Source organism: Euprymna scolopes, chromosome 23 (assembly GCF_053919585.1).
Source record: "Euprymna scolopes isolate OS-2025 chromosome 23, ASM5391958v1, whole genome shotgun sequence".
Classification (NCBI taxonomy): Eukaryota; Metazoa; Mollusca; class Cephalopoda; order Sepiida; family Sepiolidae; genus Euprymna; species Euprymna scolopes.
This window is the reverse complement of record NC_136504.1, coordinates 38,961,325-38,974,904: the sequence shown is the minus strand read 5'-3', so window position 1 is coordinate 38,974,904 and position 13,580 is coordinate 38,961,325. Positions and strand designations below refer to the sequence as shown.

The 13,580-nt window shown below is 31.4% G+C and overlaps 1 protein-coding gene across 3 annotated transcripts in view; it reads right to left on the bottom strand.

Annotated features, from left to right (window-relative positions):
- The window catches only part of LOC145245845 (uncharacterized), a 152,734-nt gene extending 140,421 nt beyond the window's left edge, over positions 1–12,313 (bottom strand). Inside the window, exons 1-2 of one of the 3 annotated variants that reach the window (XM_080107506.1) lie at positions 12,098–12,215; positions 10,427–10,516 (exon numbers count right to left, since the gene is read on the bottom strand). The gene's annotated coding sequence lies outside the window, so the exon portion shown is untranslated. Of the gene's footprint in view, positions 1–10,426; positions 10,517–12,097 lie in introns of all 3 variants that reach the window. The other 2 variants (XM_080107505.1, XM_080107507.1) reach the window with 2 other exon arrangements.
- Positions 12,314–13,580: the final 1,267 nt, after the last annotated feature.

Here is a 13,580-nt window from a genome sequence, read left to right as displayed (position 1 = left end):
GTTCGACTGAGCTCTAATCTATAGTTCACCCTAGCCAAACTTTCACAAAAAACATTCATCTAGCCTAAATCACTATCAGCAAATTCCCCCACTCTCTCTCTCTCGGTGCCTAAACCTACATGTGGATTCTATGCACAAAGTTTGTTCCCTAGAACTGCCCAACTGTGGAACTCTGTTCAGTGTGGTCTGCTTTCTAGCTGACTACACTATTGTCATCTTAAGTCCAATGTAAACAAATTCTTATTGAACCATCCTTGTAAAAAATTTTAACCCTTATCCTCGAGTGGCCTCTGGGCCTTGATAAGTGGTGGCACCCATGTAAAAAAAAAAAAAAATAAAAAAAATAATCTAATTATACAAAATTTCGCCACAGCCGATTACTACGCTACTGTTCCAATGACTACAATACACACATTAACCCTTATCCTCGAGTGGCCCCCAGGCCTTGATATGTGGTAACCCCCTTTGTAAAAAAAAAAAGAAGTTTTTCTTTTTTTTTCTTTTTAATAGTACATAATTAGTAACTGATAAATGTTATTTTCTGTTTCCTAGCATTTTTAAGATTTCATTTTTTTTTTTTTCATGATGTCTTTAAGAAAGTTATCTCCAACTTTTTTTAAAGAAACTTTTTTTTAATGATGGTTTTGTGAGTAATGTCCAAGATCAGTGCTTGGAAAAAAATAAGCTACCGGAAGTGGATATGGTTGATTATGTAATGCAAATGAACAAAAGGGAGTCACAGAGCGCAAGGCACAGAAAAACGGAACCATATATTTCTTTTAAAAAATTACTTTTGTGTTATTACGGAAAAGAAAACAAAAATAAAACACTTCTTGTATTATAAAATAATAAAGCAAATATTTTATTCAAAATAATTTAGTTTTAACACTAACATAATGTGGAGTTGAATGTAATAGTCAAAGAAGCAAGCGCCCACGTGTGTGTACATTGTGTGGCTGTACGACTTACCTTCAGGTGGGATCAGAGAGAGAGAGAGAGACAGATTAAAGATGGCAGCCATATCTTTAATGAGGTGTGGTCTCATGAAATTGCACAAGATCTCATCACCTACCGCATACATATGCAAATGAAATGCAGTTCGTTTTTTTTAATAAAAAGCCTGTTGGCAGAGGTGAAAGCAACAGATGCATACTAGAAGTTGGCAGAGAAAATTGTGCGGAGGAAATACAGTGACGAATTCTATTTGTGAACTTTTGTTTGTTTTGTTTTTTCGCCCAAAATACCATTTAACTGCACATAATAATTTAATAACTTATTTTATATAATAATTTAATTTTATAATACAAAAGGTTAAATAAACTAGTGATAAGACAATAAGCGTAAAAATATTCAATATATTATTTCAAAAAGACTATTTAAAGAAATGTACAAGTGGAACATTAGGTGTGTCAGAATTTTTGGGGAATTTTTGACATACTTAACACAAAACTGCGAATAAAATATAAAAAAAACTCGTAATTTCTTTTTTTTTAAAGTGGGTTGTTTAATTTCTTTATGGAATATACTTCCAAACTAAACTATTAAAGTTTTTAAAAAAATAATATATTATTATTTTTTTTTCTAAAATGTTTACAAAGTGCATGCGCGTGCTCATGCAGCCATTTTTTCTACAAAATGAAATGAATTGAATTTTATGAGTTAAATTTTTTTCAATTTTTTCAATTAAAAATCTATCAAAATTTTTCTATTGGTTCAATTTTTACGATATTTGCAGGTTTAATGTGAAATTTTATGCTCCTTCCAATAAACCTAATATAATATTCTAGACAAGCGTGTTTTTTTTTTATTCACCCCCCCCATTTTGAAATGTCTATTAAAATGAAAATAATTAATTTTCTCGCCTAAGGTTTATATATTACAAATTGAAGATAAAAGATCAATAAATAAAATAATCTAATTTAAAACAAAAACAAAAGAATAGTTATATGCAAATTTACATGTAAAGTCAAAAGTTTAAAACCTTTTTAAAAAAAAACATGTTGATTTTTTTTTTTAAGTGGAACCTCATAATTTGTAAATATTGTCCAGTAAATATTGGACACTTACAATAATCTTTTCTATTTCATTCAATGTTTTTTGAGTTTTTTTTAGATATTTAAAAAAAAATTAATTCTGTAAAGAAGAAATGAAATATTTTAAATCAAAAACTCATGTATTTCTTTAAGAGAATATAAAAAAAAAAAATGGAAAATTTGTCAGAGATTTGTTTATAAAAGTAAACTTACTTATGAGTGAAATGTGATCATTTTTCAAGTACGGTGACCCATATTGACTAACTTTGTTTACAGCTAACATGTCAGAAATACAAAGGGGAGATAAGGCACATGTCAGAAATAATTAATTAGACCTCCGTATTTGTCAACTGGGAGATAAATCTGCTCTGTGAACATCTGAGATTAGAATTTAAAATCGCGGTCTTTTCAGATGCTTGCTTAAAAAATTCTTTTATTTAAAAAGTACATGGAATATAAAATATAAATATGGACAAATTCTTATAAATAAAAAATGGAAGTACCTATTGATTAGTATTTTTTTATCGGTAAGTGATTTTTTGGAAGTTTTATATATTTATCATATTTAAAGTAAGTTAAAATTCATTGAATTTCTTGAAATCTTTTTTAAAGAAAACCGATTTAAAAAAAGAAATATTGCATATTTTTCTATTAAACCTGTTATTATTTTAAAATTTGGTCTTTGCTCCTTCTATTGAAAAAAAATTAGGATTTAAATTACATTTTTCAAGTAGTTATAAGCTATGAAAGATAGTTAGTCGAATTATTCAAATGTTTATCACTCATTTTTAATGGCGACATCTGAAACTGGTAGTGGAACATTTTCTTTTTGTTTAATACAAGAAGTGTTTTATTTATTTTGTTTCATGATAACACAAAAAAGTGTTAAAACTAAATTAATTTTTCTGAATTAAAATATTTGTTTTATTATTTGTAATACAAGAAGTGGGCAGGCCTGAACTCTGTTCCGTCTGCCTGCTTCCCACCGGACTACAACTTGGATGTGTTCAAGTCCAACGTTAACAAATTCCTAATGAACCGCCCCCTTAAGTAAACACTTCATCAAATCTCCACACTAACGTAATGTACTTGCAATAACCCTTATCCCCGAGTGGCTTCCGGGCCTTGATAAGTAGGGGAAAAAAAATTTTTTGTTAAGTTTATTACATTGCTTTTAACTTGGAGGATCACTTTTAAATTATAACATTCTATTAATTTTTTCTTTTACACCACAAAAATAAGTTAATAAGAGTGTTGCTGATTGACCTAAAAGTGGGGGATCGATTTAATAGAACGTTAAAAGACATTATATAAACTTATTAAAAAAAAAAGTTTCTTGCTAATACGAAAGTTAAGTCTGTTATCGACGATAATCCGCGGAAAATTAAAAAAAAACACGTTAAAATGAATTAATTTTACGGCAGGGGAGAAAGCTTCAAGACCGTCAAGAAGTGTTTTCTTTTCTTTTTTTCTTTTCTTTTTTTTTTCATAATAATACAAGAAAGCCTTAAAACTAAAGTAATTATTTTAATAAATATATGGTTTCGTTTTTCGTGTCTTGACTCCGTGATTCCATTCCGTTCGGTTGCATTATCCACTGCTGATAGCTTAATTTTTTCCGAGCACTGATCATGGACATTACCAGTTTCTGCGTTATTAATTTATGACATGTATTTTTTAAATCGCGAAATAAAATTATTTGTTTTTTAATGCTTCCTGAATTAAAAATAACAGAAAATGAAAATAACCGAATATACAATGTTATAAACGGCTATTTTTTATTTTATTTATCTAGACAATTATGCTCTTATGCACTTATTGTACCGCGCTATTATTTAAATACCAAATTTTCATGTTAATTCAATTTTTACGATACCTTTTTTTTTAATCATCAAATTACTAGCATTTACGCCCAGCGTTGCCCGGGTGTTTGGATGTGTATGTTGAGCACAAAAAAATTTTTTTAAGAAGCGGTCAATTTTTTTAACTTTGACCCTTATTATAACCCCTTAACATTTATTGTTTTGGGCTCAAAACCACAGCCCATATGTAAAAAAATTGTATTTTCTTTTTAAACTAGCGGGGGGGTACCCGGCGATGCCCGGGTGTCTTGAGGTAACTCAAAACTCCCGGGGGGGGGGTTAAATAACAAAAAAAAAATGTTTTGGTAGGTGAGTGTATGAGGATTGAACCCGTACCCTTGAGTTGGAAATTAATGTGTGAAAAAAAAAAAAGTGCAACATTAACCATTGAGCCACGGCAACAGACAACGTTAAGCATGTTTTAATTTATTTATTAAACTATAAAAACAGGCGTGCGCAATAAAAGTTAACTCTGCTGCTTCCATTTGACCTAATTAAGAAGTTCAAATAGAAGTCACGCAGTGTTTGGGTTTGTTTATCCAAATTTGACTGTTTCTTCCCCCAACAGATGTTTGGGAGGGGAAAGCAGCTCCCAATTGTCCAGATTGAATATCAACTGTACAAGATTGATCAAAGCTGATTGCTTCTGGGCGTTTTTCCCGGCGCAATGCCGAGAAGACGTCGTTTGAGTTTAGTTTCACATATTTATACTAAAAAGCCCAATCAACACGCGAGAAGCCAAAATAGCAATAATTTTGTAAAAGTCGACGTAAATAAATCTAGATGTGACGCGCTTTCCCAAATCGTAGATATTATTATTTAGGACCCATATAAACAGTTGTAAGTGATCGTAATGACCTCGGAACCGTGTGCGAGAAAAGCCTTTTGAAGACATACACGAAATGATCGCACACATTTTGCCTTTTATATATATAACTAGCGGGGGGTACCCGGCGATGCCTGGGTGTCTTGAGGTAAATCAAAACTCCGGGGGGTGGCCGTTAAATAATAAAAAAAATAATGTTTTGGTAGGTAAGTATGAGAATCGAACCCCTACCCTTGAGTTGGAAATTAATGTGTGAAAAAAAAAAACCGGGCGACGTTACCCATTAGGCCACCGCGACATACTACGTAGACAGGTTTGAATTTATTGAACTATAAAAACAGGCGTGCGCAATAAAAGTTAACTCTGCTGCTTCCATTTGACCTAATTAAGAAGGTCAAATAGAAGTCACGCAGTTGTTTACCCAAATTTGATTGGGTTTTTTTTTTCCCCAACAGATGTTGGGGGGAAACCAGCTCCCAATTGTCCAGATTGTATAGCAATTGTCTGATGTACAACATTGATCAAAGCTGATTGCTTCTGGACATTTCCCGGCGCAACAATGCAGAGGACTTGTTAACTTTGAATTAGTTTTGCTTTTTATACGAAAAAGCCTCATCAACACGTGAGGAGCCAAAATAGCAATACTTTTATAAAAGTCAACGTAAATAAATCTAGATGCAACGCGCTTTCTCAAATCGTACATATTATTATTTAGGACCCATATAAACAGTTGTAAGCGATCGTAATGACCTCGGAACCGTGTGCGAGAAAAGCCTTTTGAAGACATACACGAAATGGTCACACACATTTTGCCTTTTATATATATAGATAAATAGAAAAGAGGGTTTTTAATATGAATATCAATCCACACAAAAGAAAAACGAATTTATAGGAGTATAGAAGATAGATAGATAGATTAGGTGAAAATACAGAATAGTTACAACACACTCCCTATGTTAAGAATGGCTTTCTAAATGATAACGTTATTACTTCAGTGCAATGGGTTGTTTTTAGTTCTCTCCCACTGCAAGAACTTATATACCAGGTCCGGAAAATGGGATTGAGAAATTAACGCCTTGAGGAGGGGTACTCTGACCTACAAAAAGTACCTTGGAAGCTCCGTCGGCATTCTCCGGTAAGGATGCCTCAAACGATTAGCAATAAACTAACCTTGGTAAAACTTGCGGAGAATGCTCCGTTTTACGTTTGTTTTAAAAATGGAATGTAAAGTTAAATTTCAGTACATTCTTTACATTACGTCTAACTCATCGTTCACATTTGACATGTCAACTTTTATAGGTTTCCGAGTATGTTGACATACAGAAAGCTGTTCTTAACATGGTGAGGTTTGGGTGTTTATTCGTTGTAAGCATACCAGAAAACGCTTAAAAGTCGATATTTGCAATGTGAACGGTAAGTTGGACTTATGTAAAAAAAAACATACCAAAAGGTATACCAAATTGACTTTTTTGCGTTTAAAAAATTAAATTATTTTGTTTTTGTTGATAAAATTCGCACTTCTGCATGTCAATGACATGAGGCGTCCAAAATGAGTTATCGACCCCTGTCTTTTACATGCCCTCTATCGGCTGTTCTGTAAACCTCAAATATAAACAAGTGTCTCCAAGAATGCAAAAATATATACTCTATATATATCTATAAAAGTGAAAGTGTCTGTCTGTCTGTCCGTCCGTCCGTTCGTCTGTCTGTCTATCTGTCTGTGTACATTTTCCCTACACAATAACTGTCAATTTTCAGTCTACCAGACTCGAAATTTGATATACAGGGTACTGAGATTTGGGAAAATCTTTGTAATCAGTTTTCAGACAGAAATTTGGCTGTTAAGGGTCAAAGTTCAATGCTTTGATCTTTAAGAACTCTACCAAACTCCTCTGTCAATTTTGGGTATAAACACTTGAAATTTTAGATATAGGTTCCTTGGACATGGATCTAACTTAATAACTTGATTTGAGCCCAAAACAATAAATGTTAAGGGGTCATAATAGAGGTCAAAGTAAAAAAAAAAATTGACCTCTGCGGTCTTTACCAAATTACTCAGACAATTTCTGGTCTAAACATTTGAAATTTCGCATAAAGGGTATTCAGAGACAGGGCAAACTTTTTAATCGGTTTGGGTTGAAAATTTGAGCTCCAAATATATAAATCTATTTATGTATGTTTGCATATCTGCCTAAAACTTTTGACAGACATGACGGATTTTCACAAGATTAGTATCGTTTTGAAGCTCGATCTTTCAGACGACTAATACCGAAAAATTGGCTAAAAACATTAATTTCTTCACCCTCAACTGGGCACTTTTCAACAGGGAGGGGTCGCTTTTTTCGCCGATATTTTCGAAAGTCATCCCCTCTTTTTGATTGTCTAGCCTTAATTTAAACATTCGTCACTTTCGGTTTGGCGGTGGTCGTAACAGCAAAGACATCATATTTTTTTTTTTCACATTTTTTTCCTCCTTCGTGATACGGGTTTGAGCCTGCCTTGCTACTACCACTTTTTTTTTTTTTCTCAACACACACCTCCAAACACCCGGGCAACGCCGGGCACCCATGCTAGTAACGAAATAAAGAATAAGAAAATATATGAAATCAAAACATCTATTGTATAAAAAATGTATCAAAATATAAATTTAAAGTTTTAATAGTATTTCTTTTCCTGAGTGAACTGAAAATAAAAAATAAATATGTAAAAAAAGATTAAACATTTATAGATTGTTTTTAGAATTGTTTTTTTTTTTGTTTTTTTTTTTGTTTTTACAGTATAAAAATGTATCAAATGGTCAATGTAGCAAAAAATAATTTTAAAAACATGAAAGATTTATAGAGGTTTAAGAATATATTTTTTGGTAAATGTTTACTTTAACTACAACAGAACACCGACCAATAAAATTTGGTTCTTTATAGGTTTTTGGGGTCGCTGACAACGAATTTGATATTCAAACCCGTTGCAAATTTACCGTTTCCATGGTATTAACCCCTGAACCCTCGCACTATTTTGTGCCAACTCACCGCCATCGTTTATGCTATTCTTACATGATGCGTTCGCGCATGGACGCGCGTAGTAAGGTGACTTGTCACATCGCGGAATAATTTTTTAGCAGACATTTGAAATAAAGTTTTCAGAAACAAAAAAAAAATGTTCACTTTTCTGGGTTATGTAGTTTTTTATGCGTTTTAATTGATCTAAAAGTATAAGTTTTCACAAAGTTTTCACGAGCGGTTTACAAAAGCATTTTTATTTATTTTATTTTTTTTGAAGAGGGATTATTCGATTATAGAACTTGTACAAAAGGTGCTTGCTTCTGCAGTTTAATCTACCATTTTTCCGAAAGTAACGCACCCCCCACCAATTTACCGTAAGTAACGCGCCGACATACACCGAGCAGAAGCACTTTAATTTTTCACACAAATTCTATTTACATTGCAGGGGGGGGGGGGGGGTTGTCGCGCACACGACACCCCCTGCCCCCCCCCCCTCCAAAGAATTTGTGTGAAAAATTAAACAGTTCTTCTGCTCGGTGTATGTCGGCGCGTTACTTATGGGGAAAACGGTAAATTAAACTGCAGAAGCACCTGTTAAATGTTGTACATTGAATAACCCCCCCCCTAAAAAAAACAAAAAAAAAACGAAAAGTAAAAATGCTTTTGTAAATCGCTCGTAAAAATTTAATTTTTTAGATCAATTAAAAAGGCATTAAAAACTACGCAACACAGAAAAATGAACTTTTTTTTTTTTTCTGAAAACTTGTTATTTCAAATGTCTGCTAAAAAATTATTCCGCGATGTAACAAGTCACCTTCATGCACGCATCATGTAAGAATAGCATAAACGATGGCGGTGAGTTGGCACAAAATAGTGCGAGGTCTGCGAGGGTTCAGGGATTAATACCATGGAAACGGTAAATTTGCGACAGGTCTGAATATGAGATTCGTTGTCAGCGACCCCGAAAAACTATAAAAAAATGAATTTTATTGGTCGGTGTTCTGTTGTAGTTAAAGTAAACATTTACCTTTTTTTTGTACAGAAAGATGTTTTTTTTTTCCTTTTTTCACAGTAAGATTGTTCAAAATAAAAGTATGAGTTATCGACCCTGTTCTAGGCTGAGAAACGCCCTCTTCACCTAATGCAGAAGTATAAAATTTTATTTTTATATTAAAAAAAAAATCGTGACACTCCTTGGGCGTTGAGTTTCATGGCGACCAACATTAAAAAAAACAAGCGTTGCGTTGCTCCCTTCCTGGCGCATGCGCAGTAACATTTTTTTTTATTTACTGACGTTGTCGTTGTAACTAAACAATTATTTGTCACATTATTTATTTATTTTGAAAAAAAGTTTTACTCTTTATGAATATTAAAAGAACAAAAATTACTAAATTTATTAATGTCTCACTTTTACAGACATTTGTTTTTAAATTTCTTTTTAAATGATGACTTTTATCGACTTTTTTTTAATAGCATTTGCGGATGGATATGCTGACATTTGTTTTTAATTTCTTTTTAAATGACGACTTTTTATCGACTTTTTTTTAAATAGCATTTGCGGATGGGTAAAAAACGAAAAAAATAACTAGACCATTTACTGAAAATTTCTCAGTATCTTGACTTTGATAACATTTAATATTTGTAAAAGTGAGAAATTATCAGTAAATGGTTTAGTTTTTACCCATCCGCAAATGCTATTAAAAAAAGTCGATAAAAGTCATTTAAAAAGAAATTAAAAAAACAAATGTCTGTAAAAGTGAGACATTATTAATAAATAAGAGTAACACTTTTTTTCAAAATAAATAAATCACGTGATAAAGAATCGTTTAGTTACAACGACAACGTCAGTAAATAAAAAAAAAAAAAAGTTACTGCGCATGCGCCAGGAAGGGAGCAACGCTTGTGTTTTTGTTTTTTTTTTTATGTTGGTCGCCATAAAACTCAACGCCCAAGCAGTACCAAAATCGTTTTTTTGTTTTATATATATATATATATATATATATATATATATATATATATATATATATATATATATATATATATATATATATATATATATATATATATATATAAAAAGTACGATTGTTAAATGTTATTTTTCGATTACTTTCGTTGGGGGGAGGGTACAATAAAAAAAATTAAAACGGAACGAAATTTAAATTTCCGTTCCATTTTTACAACAACCGTAAAACAGAGCATTCAGCATTCCCCACAAGTTTTACACTAACCCCTTCTCAAAGAGAGAATGCAAACCCTGGTAGGCTGGACCTCCTAGAACTGCACAGAACCAAACTCTTACCGCAAAATCAACAGGGACCGCATGATGGTTAGGTGTATCAGAATTTTTGTAGGAATTTTTGACACCCCTAACACGAAACTCGCTAACTAAAAAACTCGTAGTTTCTCTTTTAAAAATGGGTTGTTTATTTTCTTTTTCCAAAATAAACTATTAAAGTTGTTTTTAAAGTAATAGAAATATATTTTTTTAAACAGTAATGAAATTTTATGTTCTTTCCAATAAACCGAATATAATATTTTAGACAAACGTTGTTTTTTTTTATTTACGCCCCCCCCCTTTCAAGTGTCTATTAAAAAGTAAATAATTAATTTACTCACTAAAGTTTTATATACCACAAATTGAAGAGAAAAGGTCAATAAATAATATATTCAAATTTTTAAAAAAAGTAGTGTCTTTTAGAAAATTACCTGTAAAGTTCGAAGTTTAAAACCTTTTTTTTAAACCACGTTGTTTGTTTTTTCTTTTTCTTTTTTTTAATGAAACCTTGGTCCTTGCTCCTTTAATTGAAAAAAAATTAGGGCTTGAATTACATTTTTCGAGTAGTTAGTTATAAGCTTGGAAAGACAAGGGGCGAATAATTCACGCCTCCAATTTTGAAATGTTTATTAAAAAATAAATAAGTAATTTACTCACCAAAGTGTTATATATCACAAATTGAAGAGAAAAGGTCAATAAATGATATATTCAAATTTAAAACAAAAAAAGTAGTTTTTTTTAGAAATTTACCTGTAAAGTCCGAAGTTTAAAACCTTTTTTTTTTTTTTTTTTTTTTTTTAATTTTTTTCTTCTTTTTTATGAAACCTTGATCCTTGCTCCTTTAATTGAAAAAAAAAAATTAGGGCTTGAATGACATTTTTCGAGGAGAAAGCTTGGAAAGACGGGGAAAGCTTGGAGGAGGCTTGGAAAGACGGGGTGGAATTATTCACTATTTTTCACGAAATTTCTGACACACCTACCGCATGGTCTAATCGCTGTTGATTTTGGGGGTCAAGGATAAAATCCCTAAGCTCGATACAATGTGCTTCCACTGTTTCAGTACCGAGAAAATAAATTTTTAACTTTTGGTATAAATGCCACGGTAACATTTATTGGGTTGGTTTCTAACACAACCCCCCCAAAAAACATTGTTAATGACCGATTGACCGACGGTCATTATTGGCCGTTTTGGTTAAAAAAAAAAAAAAAGAAAAAAGTTGTCTTTTTGTGCGGAGGTGCCAGCTGCAAAATGAAACTAGTTTTTTTCCATTTATTTTATTTTTTTTTTTTTCAAATTGTATTTTTTTTTTTCAAATAACCGTGCTTGTTAAGATAGAGTTGAAGAATCGATTTTTTAAAAATATGTGGTTTTAAGCAAAAACAATATTATTTACTTAATTGTCGTGTCGAAAATAGTAATATATCCAAAAATTATGAAAATCCATCAAGTAGAACAACCAACAAAAAAATTGTCCTACGCGATGAATTATCGTAATTTTTGGATACTTTTTTTCGGGATGACAATAAGATAGCTAAGTAATATTATTTTTTTGCTTAAAACGATATATTTAAAAATTCCATATGCCGACTATAGCTTAACAAGCACGGGCCTTTTTCCTGGTGACTGCGGTATAAGAGTGAGTTAGTTTATTGTTAATCGTCCGAAAGGCGTCTCTATCAAGGAGTTGCCGACTGGGCTGCCCAAGCATATTTTGCAGAAGTGTTCTTCCTCTAGGGCACTTGCTTTTTCAAATCCAACTTTTCACACATCTTCCTTCAGTGGGAGAAATAAATAACTTCATATGTAATCGCCTAAATAAAATGTAGAATCTAACTTGGGGGGGGGGGTTGCTTCAATATTTATAGTAATAAAAAAAGAAAAGAAAACTAAAAAAACGATTTCTTTTAAATGTTACTTGAAAAATGAAATTATAATAAATTATATAAATAATTATAAACCGAATAATGTTTTTTTCCTCGCTCTCAAGGAGAGAGAAACTGTTTTTTTTTTTTTTTTTTGATAAAGTAAAAAGAAAAAGTTTCGATGAAATAAATTGCAAATGGCTGTTTTATAAAACGACATAAATTAAATAAATACTTACTCAAAAAAGGAAATAAACTAAAATGAAAAATCTCTGGGAGGCGAAATATTCCGACGTAAATAAAACTGAAGCTTTAAAGTTCAAGAAACAAAACGGAACAGTATATTTTCGTTTTTTCACTAACAAAGTGAAAGTAAAAATTCCCCGGTTTGGGTGGGTCAGATTTTCTTAGAAGAAAATTACTTTCATTTTTTTAAGATAATCGACATTTTGAACAAATAAAGTTTAATATATAAGCATTTTTTAAATGTGAAACAAAAATTAAAAGTAATTTAAAAATAAAAATAATTTTAAATAAAAAGAGTTTTTGTTGTGGTTCCTTCTTCTTTTTTCTATGTTATTAAATTAGGAACTATTCTTAATATTAAGCATTTAATCCTAAGAAAAACACGTTTGAAATGTGGGTGCTTTCGACACTTTATTGCCGAGATTGGAGACGCCATTTTATTTCACGCACCTGCTGTCCAAATCCAGTGGAGAAATCATTATATTATAAACTATGGCCGAAGCATGAAATAAAAAATGAAACTGGAGAACGATTGCTTACGCAAACTTTTCAATAAATGTTTTTACAATTATATTTTGATTCCCAGTTAAAAAAAAAATAATAAATAAAAAACAACCCACTTCCCCGTTAATTTAAAAAAGAAACAAACATTTAAGTTAATGTTGTTAATGCAGAGAGCGATCCGCGCTATTTTTTTTTTTAAATCGGATTTCCACGTTTAATTAAAGTTTTATGATGTTTGTTTTTTTTTTTGTTCAATTGTAAGGTTAAAGGGTAATATCACTTGAGAGCGTATGGTGGTTATATGAGAAAATAAAACTGTGTACGCATTATAAATGTTTCTTTTCTGTGCCTTATGTTATACATTAGTAGATTAGGGGTCATTTCAAGTTCAAAGTTTATTTACTGCATCCATCTGAACTAGAGAAAATCATGATTAAAATGTGTATGTCTCGTGTAAATAACTAACGATGAATATCTAATATGGCCGACTAGACGGGTGATCAAAAAGTCAGATCGAGCGTACCGGAAACCGAAATGAGACCAAATTGACAACTGGCCTTTTTTTTTTTTTTTTTTTTTTTTTTGCTTGAACTTTGCGCTTGTCGGATTATTTTGTTATGTTTTATTTTCTTGATGGATATTTGGGCTGGCGGGTTTTTTATTTGGTGGGGGGGGGGGGTGCAGAGATTATAGTTATAGGTAATTATTAACAACAAAATTGGTGCAAAAGTCCAGATTAGTAGTACTTGTAAACAAAAATGAGTACCTTTTATTTTCTTGAATAAAAAAAAAAATAACTCGACGAGAACACGACAGTTTTTGCTTTAATAATTATTTTTTATCCAAACTGTAACAAATAAAAATTTCAATTTGGATTGAACTTTGCGGTTTTCGGATTATTTTTTTATTTTTATTATTGTTTTTTTTTTAGCCGGATTTAACTAACAAACAAAACAAAAACAATTTTGGTAC